Genomic DNA, 12,475 nt, shown 5'->3' with positions numbered 1-12,475 from the left:
GCTTAAAAATTAATTAATCGTAATTAATCGCAATTCAAACCATCTATAAAATACCCCATATTTTTCTGTAAATTATTGTTAGAATGGAAAGATAAGACACAAGATGGATATATACATTCAACATACGGTACATTAATACTGTATTTCTTTACTATAACAATAAATCAACAAGATGGCATTACCATTATTAACATTCTGTTAAAGTGATCCATGGATAGAAAGACTTGTAGTTCTTAAAAGATAAATGTTAGTACAAGTTATAGAAATTTTATATTAAAACCCCTCTTCATGTTTTCGTTTTAATAAAATTTGTGCAATTTTCAATCAAAAAATAAACTAGTAGCCCGCCATTGTTGATGTCAATAATTACTTACACAATGCTCATAGGTGCTGAAGCCTATAAAAGCAGTTGCACCCAAGCGCCAGCAGAGGGCGGCAAAACTCCGAAAAACACAACAAGTACACCTTTCACTGTGCAGTCATTTTAATCTGTTTGAGCGGGGCATTTGTGCGTTAATTGCGTCAAATATTTTAACGGGATTAATTTTAAAAATTAATTACCGCTCGTTAACGCGATAATTTTGACAGCCCTACTTTATTAACATTGTTTTGTTTGTAACAGAAAAGACTTAGTGCGCATCAATTTTGCCTGAAAAAAAAAAAAAGTGTCACATCCAAACTGTAAAAATACACTCAAGGTACATTTTTGACCATTTGATACTGAAAAATAAAATGTAATAAAATCAGTAAATAATAACAAATTCAAATTGATTAGAAATATTAACTCATGAGGACAATTTGCCCAAAAATTTGACCGAAAAAACAAAACTGAATCGAGAGAAACTCTTAAGGCCGAGTTATACTTCCGCGTCAGACCTGCGCCGTCAAGGAAGACCCGAGTTACGACCCTGCGCCGTAGCCTGACGCGCTCTTCTCGAATTTTCTAACCTTCGCGTCGCGTAGACGCGTATGACGTGGCAAAAACGGACTGTGATTGGTCCGCTCAGACTGTTGTTTCTGGTTCAGCGCGAAATCACCGCCATTGTTGAATAGAATCAAACATTATTTTTCTACACGCAAAAATGGACCAAGCAGACGGGAGTATCATCGAAGAGCAAGTCTCGTCAAGACATTATTATGATTGCCAAATGGCAAGGTCGGCGATTGGAAAAAAAAAAAAATGGTGTGTGTTCGGAATCGAGGGGCCACACGAAGTGGTGACCCAGTCGGCCAAAAACTGCCAACTTTTTATCACTTTATTTCGTATTTTTGGTTGGTGCACTTCATCATTGTGTACGTATGTTTGCTGCGAGTCTGTGACTTATTTACATGTCACACTTCAAGTAGATGAAGAATAAAGCACAGATTTGGTGTCAAAAGAGTTGTTTTGATCTTTAATTTTCAATAACAGACAGTTCACACACAATACATCATCACTGATTGAGAGTGCCTCGGTGCTTTTTATGATAACGTTAAAATCAACGCTCCCAACGCAGTTTGGGAAGTTCCATCGACACCAGAAATCTGCTATGGCTTCCCACTGGCTGGTTGTAGGGCACGGCAAACAAATTGGGCTGGAGGGCTTTGCAGACCTTGGACGCAGTGCTCGACGCCAGTTTGAAGCTAGCCGTCACAGCTAGCTCTCTCCACCCGAGTCTAGAACTCTCTGTACAGCATCAAAAGTCGGCCAGACCGCCTCGAAACAGTCTTCTGCATCACCTGCCCCTCAACATTTGCATGATCAACATTTATTCAGTGTTGATGAGCAGATTTACATTCAAGCGTTCCATCTTGCATTGTTTATTTTTTTCTGTTAAACTAGACTAGCGGAAGTCAACAAGCATGCTCCAAAACCGTACAAACATAACACCACACCCATCTAGTGGCTTGGCGGTGAAGTACAGAGCAACGTGTTCCCTCACCGCAGAACTATCGAATGCTCATTGACGCCGTAATCACTTCGCCGTCACCGCACTCAGGCTTTAGACATTCCACTCAGGGCCTTGCTGCTTTCTGTGCAATGGCAATTAAAAAAATACACAGCAGTAACGAAATGGGAAGTGATGAGTTTGTTTTTTTCCCCCCATCCATCACTCAACTCCCTGATGCCTCTGCCCGCTAGTCCAAACCTTGTGACAGCCGGGTGCATTCACCCACCACACTTTTTGATTAATTTATCTGTCTTTTTGCATTTGGGTCCCAGACCTACATTCCATGGAGTCTGGTGGTCTGCGGTTGCTCGCCTCAGACTTCAGCTTAACTTATTTACGCGCAGTTCATGTGTTACAGCTCAATGGCTTGGCTGTGAGCTCTGGGAAATGAATACAAGTATGTAGACACTAGATTGGTAGACGAGACGATGACAGGATGGCAGTGAGAGCGGATTTACAAGCAGTGAAAGTAACTTGATGGCAGTTCACGGTAATTTCATCTCAGTTAGTGATCACCCCATCTTTCGTTCGCTTTGAATGAGTCATAAGTGAACACTATTGAAAACACGGTACTGCTGTCCTTCATCACTAATTAAGCAGGAATATATTTTTATTTAATAGGAGGGGATGAGAGTTTAAGCAACATGATTTTTTTTGGTGCTTAATTGACATTTTAATAGACAGCAGTGTTTTTGGCAGGCCTGTTAATTTCCGTCTGTCTTTTGGATGATAATGCTTATTAGTCATGGTCATATTTTAGTCATCTTACAATGTGTTTCTTTTATTTTTTTAATGAAAACTCCAGACTAACTTTGTTTAGTCTTAGTCAACGTTTACTAAAAAAAAAATTGTGTGTAAAATTGGGAAAAAATTACTCAAAAAATAAATAAATAAAGGATTCCAACTATTTACAGGCATGAAAATCTCTCACCTTTCGGTGAAATTCGCCGTTTTGAAGTCAAAAAGGGCGACCTACGTGAATTGCGTAGATCCAAGGAGAAATTCTTTTTGGGAGGAGGGGGGGGGGGGGTCGGGAGGTTTTATTAAATTATTATTATTATTATCATCATGTGATTAACTTAGTACGTAAACTGATCGGTTTTTTAAAAAAGTGACACGGACAGTCAGCAAATCCTTCTAGATGCTTCGCTGACGAGAACCAATCATCGGCCCAAGCAGAGGGCCATTATTCCAAACGCGCGCACTCCTTACGTGAAACAAGGAGTGCTCGGCGAGCCTTTGGTTGCATTGCAAAGCTGCGAAAACAAAAAAGCAGGCCTTATCCACACCGGGGCAGACCAGAGCGCAGCATACACACTTGCCTGTATTTGCCAGCAGATTGAATTTGGTGAGTAATGGTTTCAATCGTTTTCACATTTTGCGATATAAAAAAGTTAATGCCATTCGTTGCAGCTTGCGTTGAACACTGCCAGAGCTAGCCAAATCTCCCATGAAAAAAAATAGCTCCCGTTAAATTGGCGTCAAGCTTGTGTATTTAGCGGTAATATAAACGAAGAAACACACTGTTGAGTCAAATTAAGCGGCATGCTCTTGAGGGGTCGCATCGCATCGCTGCCGTCGTCCGCCTTAGACGCGTTATTTTCGGCTGGGACTTGAGCTGACGGCTGGTGTCGGCACAACACCGGCCCGACGAGTGGTGGGAATGACTCTTGCTTCTTAAAGCTTTTCAGAAATACAGGGATCCCTCGTTTTTCGCGGTTAATGGGGACCAGAACCTGCCGCAATAAGTGAAAACCGCGAAGTAGCGCCCCCCCCCCATTTTTTTTGGTGTGTGTTCAATGTATTTATTCAGATTTTACATTGGAAAAAAGATACATATATATGACATGTTTTTTTCACTTTTTTCACCAAAGTATCATTTATAAATGGTTTTCAAGCACTTCAAAATTTAAGAATTATGATAAGTTTTAAACATGTTACTGCCCCACCGAATTATTTTTAAACAAGAATAAAGTAGTAAGAAAATGCTTGGCTTTATTAAATGCTTCATACTGAGTCTACTCAAACCCTCTCAGGCTTTGTTAAACGGTGATTGACACATGTGCAGTTTTTCTTTTTATATATATTTTTTGTTTGAAGCAACTGATTTGATTGAATAATAAAAACACAAATGTTCTAGCCAAAATGTGACCCAAACGCAAAACAACATTACTTCAATGGAAAAATTTGTTTCAATCAAGAAAAATAGTTTTCAAATGCTTTTTTTTGTCTCAAATTTATTTTGCAATCAAAAACAATTTTTTTTTATTGAAGTGACTTTTGGGATTAAAAGTATAACTGCATTTTGATTGAAGCAACTTTGTTTTTGATAGAAGTAACTTTGTTTTTTGATTGAATAATAAAAACACAAATCTACCTCCATCGTTATTGAGAGAGAAAGAAATTAAGAAAGCTTTAAAACTAAAAGCCACCGGGGAGTCTGTTTTTTTTAATATTTATATTTCATTACATAGCCTCGTAGGGAAAGGAGATTGAGGGATAAAAAAAGGAGTTGGATGAGGCTGCTAAAGGCAGCGGATACCTCATCAGCTGGGTGAATAGCAGACCTGGTAAGAACAGGTTTGCAAGGATAGTCGGGTATTAAATACAATTATAAACACATTACAATGTTATTTTTCTATAAGATTTTATGTCATTGCTTTATTAATCAATAGGTGCTAGAGTTGTTAAGTATGGATAATAATGAAATAATGTTTTTGAGAAAACTGTGCTGTTGGTGGCTCAGTGACCATCTGATGTGGTTTGTTCTCAGATGAACAAGTTGAGGAAGGAAGTTTTGATGCAGAGGTTGAAGGAAGAAAAGAGCTAGACTGACTGAGTCACAGCCAGAAAGTGTGGATGACAGTTTTGATTTCTATTCACTGTTGCCCCTCCCAATTAAAGTATGTCACAGTCGCAGCCAATTATTATCTAAAGCTGGTTAAAATTGACGTTATGTTGTTTTAAGGTGTATTAAATACTTGTTCATGTGCCCCTTTTGATCTACGAGCACCCGCCCCTCCACCGGTCTCTGCACGGCCCTGCTGAAACACAGTGTGGGTCGACAGACCTCAATATTTTGTTGGGGTGTACAGTGTACTGGAACATATTTCCTCCACACCCTTCTCACCTTTTTAACCCCTGACCCATTTTCATGCCTGTATTTAAAATGGACATCGACAGACGAGCACATATTGTAGCGTCAACAACTTGGTGATAATACACAATAATTAGAGATGTGATCAGGTCCGATCACGTCATTTTCAAAGTATCGGAATCGGCAAAAAAATATCGGACATGCCTTTTTTTAATATATATATATTTTTTAATTAAATCGTTTTCTAATTGTATGTAACGTTACAGACATTATATGTTACACTCATCCAGAGTCTTTAGTTTAGGCTTAAGGAAGGGTTATCAATTCTATCCCGATAACGGCGCTAATTAATTTTTTTTAAAAATGTATCATGTTAAAATATTTAACGCAATTAATGCATGCACTGCACGACCCACTCACGCATTGTCGCGCTCATTCTGTAATGGCGCCGTTTTACTTATATAGAAAGCTAAAAGGCAGCGTAAAATGAGTAGAGTGAATTTTGGCAGCCTTTGGAGCCTTTTTTTAATTGGCTAAAGTCTTACAGTCCCTCCCCCTACGATTGGAAATAACGTGGGAAGCTATGTAGGGAAGCAAGGTAGTAATTGATCTTTTTCCCAATGCAGAGAAGATATATCAATTGGTAGCACTACGCACAGTCATGGTTGCACTTCCCATCATGCATTTGGGTATGGCTACAGTATCATTTACTGAAAGCTCAACAAATACACTAGATGGCAATATTTAGTCACAATACACAAAGTCACATTTATCCTTTAAGAATTACAAGTCTATCCGTGGATCCCTCTCACAGAAAGAATGTTAATAATATAAATGCCATCTTGAGGATTTATTGTCATAATAAATGAATACAGTACTTATGTACTGTATGTTGAATGTATATATTCGTCTGAGTTTTATTCATTTTTTTCTTAATGCATTGCCAAAATGTATATGATCGGGAAAAATTATCGGGAATGACTGGAATTGAATCGGCAGCAAAAAAAAAAAAAAAATCGGATCGGGAAATATCGGGATCGGCAGATACTCAAACTAAAACATTTCGGGATCGGATTGGGAGCAAAAAAACATGATCGGAACAACCCTAACAATACTACACACTTAGGAGGAGAACAGTACATAATTCTCAATGATTTATACCCACTTGGATGCCACAAACTGTATGTTTTTAAAAATAAATAAATAAATAAATTGTCCGAGAGTTAAGAGGACAATCGCTGTTAGCATTAGCCTAATGCTAACCTGATTTCGAGAATCTGCCGATACAGAGTCCCGGTCCAATACTGGGAAGAAAGTTTTTTTTTTTTTTTTAATTTGAACAAAAATTAGCTTAATGCTAATGTGAATGCTATGCTAATGCTATGAGTTACATTTAGTGTTTGATGATCACTCAACACAGACCTTTATATATATTATATAATATTTATAGATATATATTCTAGAGCTGAAACGAATACTCAAGCAACTCGAGTTTAAAAACTGATCCGAGTAATTTTATTCACCTCGAGGAATCGTTTAATTTTGCCAGCTCTAAGCATCACGTTTTGCCCGGACTACTTTTAATGCGGGACAACGCGCAGACGTCCCATGCGTAGAGGAAGAAGCAATTAAAAAAAAAAAAAAACTTACTGCAGCCGATAGCCGCTACAAACTACGCTGACGTTGCTAAAAACTACGCCCGCATGATGCTAGTTTGGTAGCAGGTAGTGTCCGATGCGTCTCATAGATATCGCATGCATTTAGGACTAGATGCGAAATGACAGACTCGGCCGCGTCTGGGCAGCGTTAGTAAACAGCCGCCATCTTTAAGCAGTACACTTCTCATCGCTAATAAATACAACGTTACTGTCACTCGGTCACGTAACGTTAGCTCTTCGGAGGGCTAGGTTTCTATTGATTATGACCACTGTCGATACGTGGCTAACGTGTCTTACATACAGGTTTTATATAATCTGTAAAAACACAGCGCTGTAGAGTGATGAGGGTGTAAAATTAAAACATAATAAAGGTAACTGTCAGTTTTGGCTCAGTAGTCATTGCTGAATAAAACGCACTGGTCCCTAATGTGCTCCAGTACAGCAGGTATCATACATTTATTTTGAACACTGCAAAAACTCAAAATCCTATCAGTACTTACAGTTTATAGACTAACTTAAAACTTAACTAGAACTTAAAAATAGCTTGACACAAATGGAAATTATGTTGAAACACGTGGGAAAACACATAGCTTTCAAGTGATGTGTGTTATCAAGCATAATTACATTTTTAGGTAAGAAATATGTTTGTTTTTTTTTTTGTTTTTTTATAAGATCTACAAGTTTTTTGAGTGAAAGCAGTGAATTTTTTTTTGTAGTCACATCTGAGATGCAACGGCGTACCGCAAGCAACACGTCACTTCCGCTCATTAATATTCATGACATTAGCTACTGTTGCTAAGTAGGGACAAGCCACCGGTTGTCCCTAATAGGAAATGAATAGAAATCGTGTACAAAGAAGATGTTTACAGAGCTAAAACTACCAATTCTCTCCGAAAATGATGTGCCTGGTGCCAAATTCACTGGCACAGATGTGGAAGAACATAAAAATGTTCAGTTAAAGAGATGGCTTGAGTGTCGAAGGCTGAAAAAGACGAAAAAAACGAGCCGACCTAAGCATAGCCTTAGCTTTTTTATCGACGCGACTGACAATGACATTCTCCTGTTTCAACAAGCTATCCTTTACCATCAGTTCTGTCTTTCCTATATATTCTCTGGTTGTCCTACGTCTCTTACCGTTCTTGGGGGTAATTTAGTTAGCTTTGTGTAGCGATCGCAAATGCTACTCAGTGACAGCCAACGAACACTTTTAATTTTTTCATTGATAACAAATCTTAATTTGATAATATATTTACACTTCCCCCTTACTAAAGTTGTTTATATATATATGTATATATAACAGAAACGGTAACAGTGGCAGTCAGATACCATTGTAATTCTTTTCAGGTCATTCATTGTCAGACAGAAGCAGTACGGCACAACGTTACGCTAAAAAAATAAGTTAAAAAAATATAAAAATGGCTTACCTCTTTGTCCTCTGAAAGACCATGCCAACCCAACAAAATGTTTGCTGCGTATGAAATGTGAATGGATTCACCGAGCTGGTGTTAAAGTCCGCGCAAGTTGATTCGGTCTTCACATTTTTTCCTCCCGAGTTTTTGGTTTCCGGAAACATATGAAGAAAACATCCTTCATGTGTCGTAATGTCTAGAATCGTTTCTACAAGTTCCAAAAAAGCAATGCGTGATCGGCATGTTCATTTTTGAAAGATTACCGGCGAAAAGTAGCACAAATTACGTGGTTTCTATGCGAGGGCGGGTCTATAATGTCCCACTTCGGCTTTACTTCCGCTTTACGATGCGACGTCACGGTCTAAAAATTGCGTGCGTGCGGTACGCCATTGTTGGCTGTTTTCAACAATGTACATGGAAAGTAAAGACATTGATTGACTGAAAATGGTTCAATATTGGATTAAATGTCTTTTTTTCCTCATGTATATTTATGATTGCTCTAAATGTTTTATCCGATTATTCGATTAATCGATAGAATTTTCAGTCGATTTCTAAAATATTCGATAGCTGCAGCCCTAATATATTCTCTCTGTCCAAGATAAAACAAATCTTACCATATGTGCATGTCTGCAAACCTTGAGAGTGGAGATGACACTGCAATGATGAGTGGCGGGGGGGCGCAGCAAGTCACGTGAGTGACACAACCAGACACTGCTACGATGCAGGCTAACTACACATAAAATGTCACATATGGTGAACATGTGACGGAAACTGCCGCATTTCCGTCTAGTTCTCGTCTCATCAGGCGAAAACTAGTATTAGACCCGTTATGTTTTAGTCTCCCAAGACACGTTTTTAGCTCGTTATCTTCTCGTCATCGTCATGAAAAAAGTGTTCGTTGACGAAAACAACAAGAATTGACAGTTAAGGAAACTAAAACGAGCACTCACCCAGACGTTAAATGTATTTTCTTCTTTTGTGGAAAAAAAATAAAAAGAAATATCCACAATCGGGTAAATCCAACCATCTCTGTTCCTTTCACTGACATTTGGAGTGATAATCCTTTTCAATCATTAAACAGTCATGTCTGACATGATGGACTTTAATGAACAGATACATGACTACTCACTGCTCTCAGCCTTCATCACTATTTAAACGCAAACTGTGGATTACATTACATACATGCTTGATTTACATCCTGGCTGTTTTCAGATATGCAGCATGTCTTTTGACTAGAGATCGACCGATATGAGTTTTCCAGGACCGATACTGATTATTAGTAGTTAGAGGGGGCGATAACCGATTTTTGGAGCCGATATTCTTTTGCCGTAAAAGTGTAAAAATTGCCGCAAAAAAGGAATAATGGATGCACTGAACTTCATTGACATGCCTAAAGTAGGGTTGTTCCGATCATGTTTTTTTGCTCCCGATCGTTTTAGTTTTGAGTATCGGGCGATCCCGATATTTCCCGATCCGATTGCTTTTTTTTGTTCCCGATTCAATTCCAATCATTCCCGATAATTTTTCCCGATCATATACATTTTGGCAATGCATTAAGAAAAAAATGAATAAAACTCGGACGAATATATACATTCAACATACAGTACATAAGTACTGTATTTGTTTATTATGACAATAAATCCTCAAGATGGCATATACATTATTAACATTCTTTCTGTGAGAGGGATCCACGGATAGAAAGACTTGTGACTTTGTATATTGTGACTAAATATTGCCATCTAGTGTATTTGTTGAGCTTTCAGTAAATGATACTGTAGCCATGCCCAAAGGCATGATGGGAAGTGGAACCATGACTGTGTGTAGTGCTACCAATTGATATATCTTCTCTGCGTTGGGAAATAACATAAGGTGTTAAGAAAAAGATCATTTGCTACCTTGCTTCCCCACATTGCTTCCCATCATATTTCTAATCGTAGGGAGAGGGATTGTAAGGCTTTAGCCAATTAAAAAAAGGCTCCAAAGGCTGCCAAAATTCACTCTACTCATTTTACGCTGCCTTGTAGCTCTCTATATAGGTAAAACGGCGCCATTAAAGATTGAGAGCGACAATGCATGAGTGAGTCGTGCAGCGCATGCATTAATTGCGTTAAATATTGTAACGTGATACATTTTTTTCAAAATTAATTACCGCCGTTATCTGGATAAATTTGAAAACCTTACCTTAAGCCTAAACTAAAGACTCTGGATGAGTGTAACATATTATGTCTGTAACGTTAAATACAATTAGAAAACGATGTAATTAAAAAAATATATAGATATTAAAAAAAGGCATGGCCGATATTTATTTATTATTGCCGATTCCGATACTTTGAAAATGACGTGATCGGCCCCGATCGATCGGGACATCTCTAGCCTAAAGCATGTGTGAAGTGTCTGAATTTCCTAGACTCAGAATCATCTCTTATGCAGTTGAATTAAAGGTTAAATAAATAGCTATCCGGAAAAAAGTGTTATTCCAAAAAATAAATAAATTTTTTAAAAGTTTTAAATATGTTACTGTTCCATCGTGCCGCCTTCATAATGCAAATTATTTTTTAACAAGTATAATGTAGAAAAATGCTTGTCTCTATTAAATACTTCATTGAGTGAGTTGAATGAGTGAATGAGTTGTCACAGCGCTTTAGTGTTTAACAAGCTAAACGATGATTGACACATTCGGCGTCTTTGAAGGTAGCGCTGCCAAACCATCAAAGCTTCAACGCTTGCTAATCATCGTTACCTTTAACAAGCAAAACTCGCAGTGCACTGCTGATCAAGAAAAGCAACAGGAGGGAGAGTGAGGCTGTACAAGCATGAAAGCAGAAAAGCAAATATATATTTTCATTGACTTCACTATCAGCTGACGGGACACCAGGCTCGCGGCCGATCCATAGGGGGCCTAGTTTCAAAATCTTAGAATTCAAATATTTTCAAAATCAAAGCCGCTCGCGACCTAAAACCAGAACAGACAACTCCCTTAGGCATATATGAGTCTCCATGAGCAGCGACTTCAAAGTCATTCCCTAATAAAATTCCGATTATTTTTTTATATACAAGCATAACAAAGCTTAAAATGGCTATAAAATTCTCAAATTTTACGCTTTATGCACAAAAATCAACAAATGCAGAGATAATACCCTATATTTTCAGGATCAATAGCAATATTTAACGTATAAGTTTTTGCCCAAAATAGCAACTTAATTTTTTTTTTTTTTTAAATTTACCGCAAGTTTTCAACAGCTAATAAATCGCTCAATTTTCACATCACAAACTTGATACTTGAGGAAAGCATGCAAATCATCTTAATTTTACTCAACAAAAGAAAAATTTGCATTTTTCTACCTACAATCACAACTTAGATTAAATTCCATAATTGTGTAGATATACAAAATCCATCATGGCGGCCGTCACAAAACAAAGAGCTTTTTTCCTTCGCTATTGCCAACAAACGGTACATAACAAAGTTTTTGTATTGACCAAATAATTATTTTCCACCATGATTTGCAAATAAATTCTTTAAAAATAAAACAATGGGATTTTCTGTTTTTTTTCCCACATTGTCTCTCATGGTTGAGGTTTACCCATGTTGACAATTACAGGCCTCTTTAATATTTTCAAGTGGGAGAACTTGCACAATTAGTGGTTGACTAAATTAGGGCTGCAGCTATCGATTATTTTAGTAGTCGATTAATCGATAAACTAGTTAGTTTGAATAATCGAGTAATCGGATAAGGAACATAAAAAATTGAAATACCTGAGCTGAGCCTCAAACGGTATAAAGAAATTCAATAAATAAGGATCTAAGTACAACAAAAGAACAACTGGCTAACTTACATAGCAAAAGTCCGCTAGCTTAAATGCTATAAAATGCTAACTTTTTTTTTTTTTTTTTAACAATGCTCTTAACAAATGGTTCAGGCAATATACCTACGTATGAACTAAATTACAAATGCATTAAAAAAACATCTTAAACAAAAACTTAGCTTACGTTGGTCTTAACAGGCAGCAGCTGGATTAAGCCATGTGAAATCAGGCAGACCAAACACTTTCAAAATAAACCATTACATTGCCACTTCAATTAAACGAATACTCGAAGCAACAAAATTTAATTCGAATATTTTTTCTAATCGAATACTCGAGTTAATCGAATAAGGAACATAAAAAATTTAAAATACCTGAGCTGAGCCTCAAACGGTATAAAAATTAATAAATAAGGATCTAAGTACAACAAAAGAACAATTGGCTAACTTACATAGCAAAAGTCCGCTAGCTTAAATGCTATAAAATGCTAACTTTTTTTTTAAACAATGCTCTTAACAAATGGTTCAGGCAATATACCTACAAACTAAATTACAAATTCATTAAAAAACATTAGCTTAA

General features: G+C 37.3%; 1 protein-coding gene across 1 annotated transcript in view; it reads left to right on the top strand.

The window, feature by feature from the left end:
• lrpprc (leucine-rich pentatricopeptide repeat containing) overlaps positions 1–12,475 on the top strand; it is a 206,875-nt gene that overhangs the window by 175,270 nt on the left and 19,130 nt on the right. The gene's annotated exons all lie outside the window — the stretch shown is intronic.

The sequence above is a fragment of the Corythoichthys intestinalis genome, chromosome 10 (genome assembly GCF_030265065.1).
Source record: "Corythoichthys intestinalis isolate RoL2023-P3 chromosome 10, ASM3026506v1, whole genome shotgun sequence".
Taxonomy (NCBI): domain Eukaryota; kingdom Metazoa; phylum Chordata; class Actinopteri; order Syngnathiformes; family Syngnathidae; genus Corythoichthys; species Corythoichthys intestinalis.
Note: the sequence above shows the minus strand (reverse complement) of the source record. Positions and strands in the feature narration are given on the sequence as shown.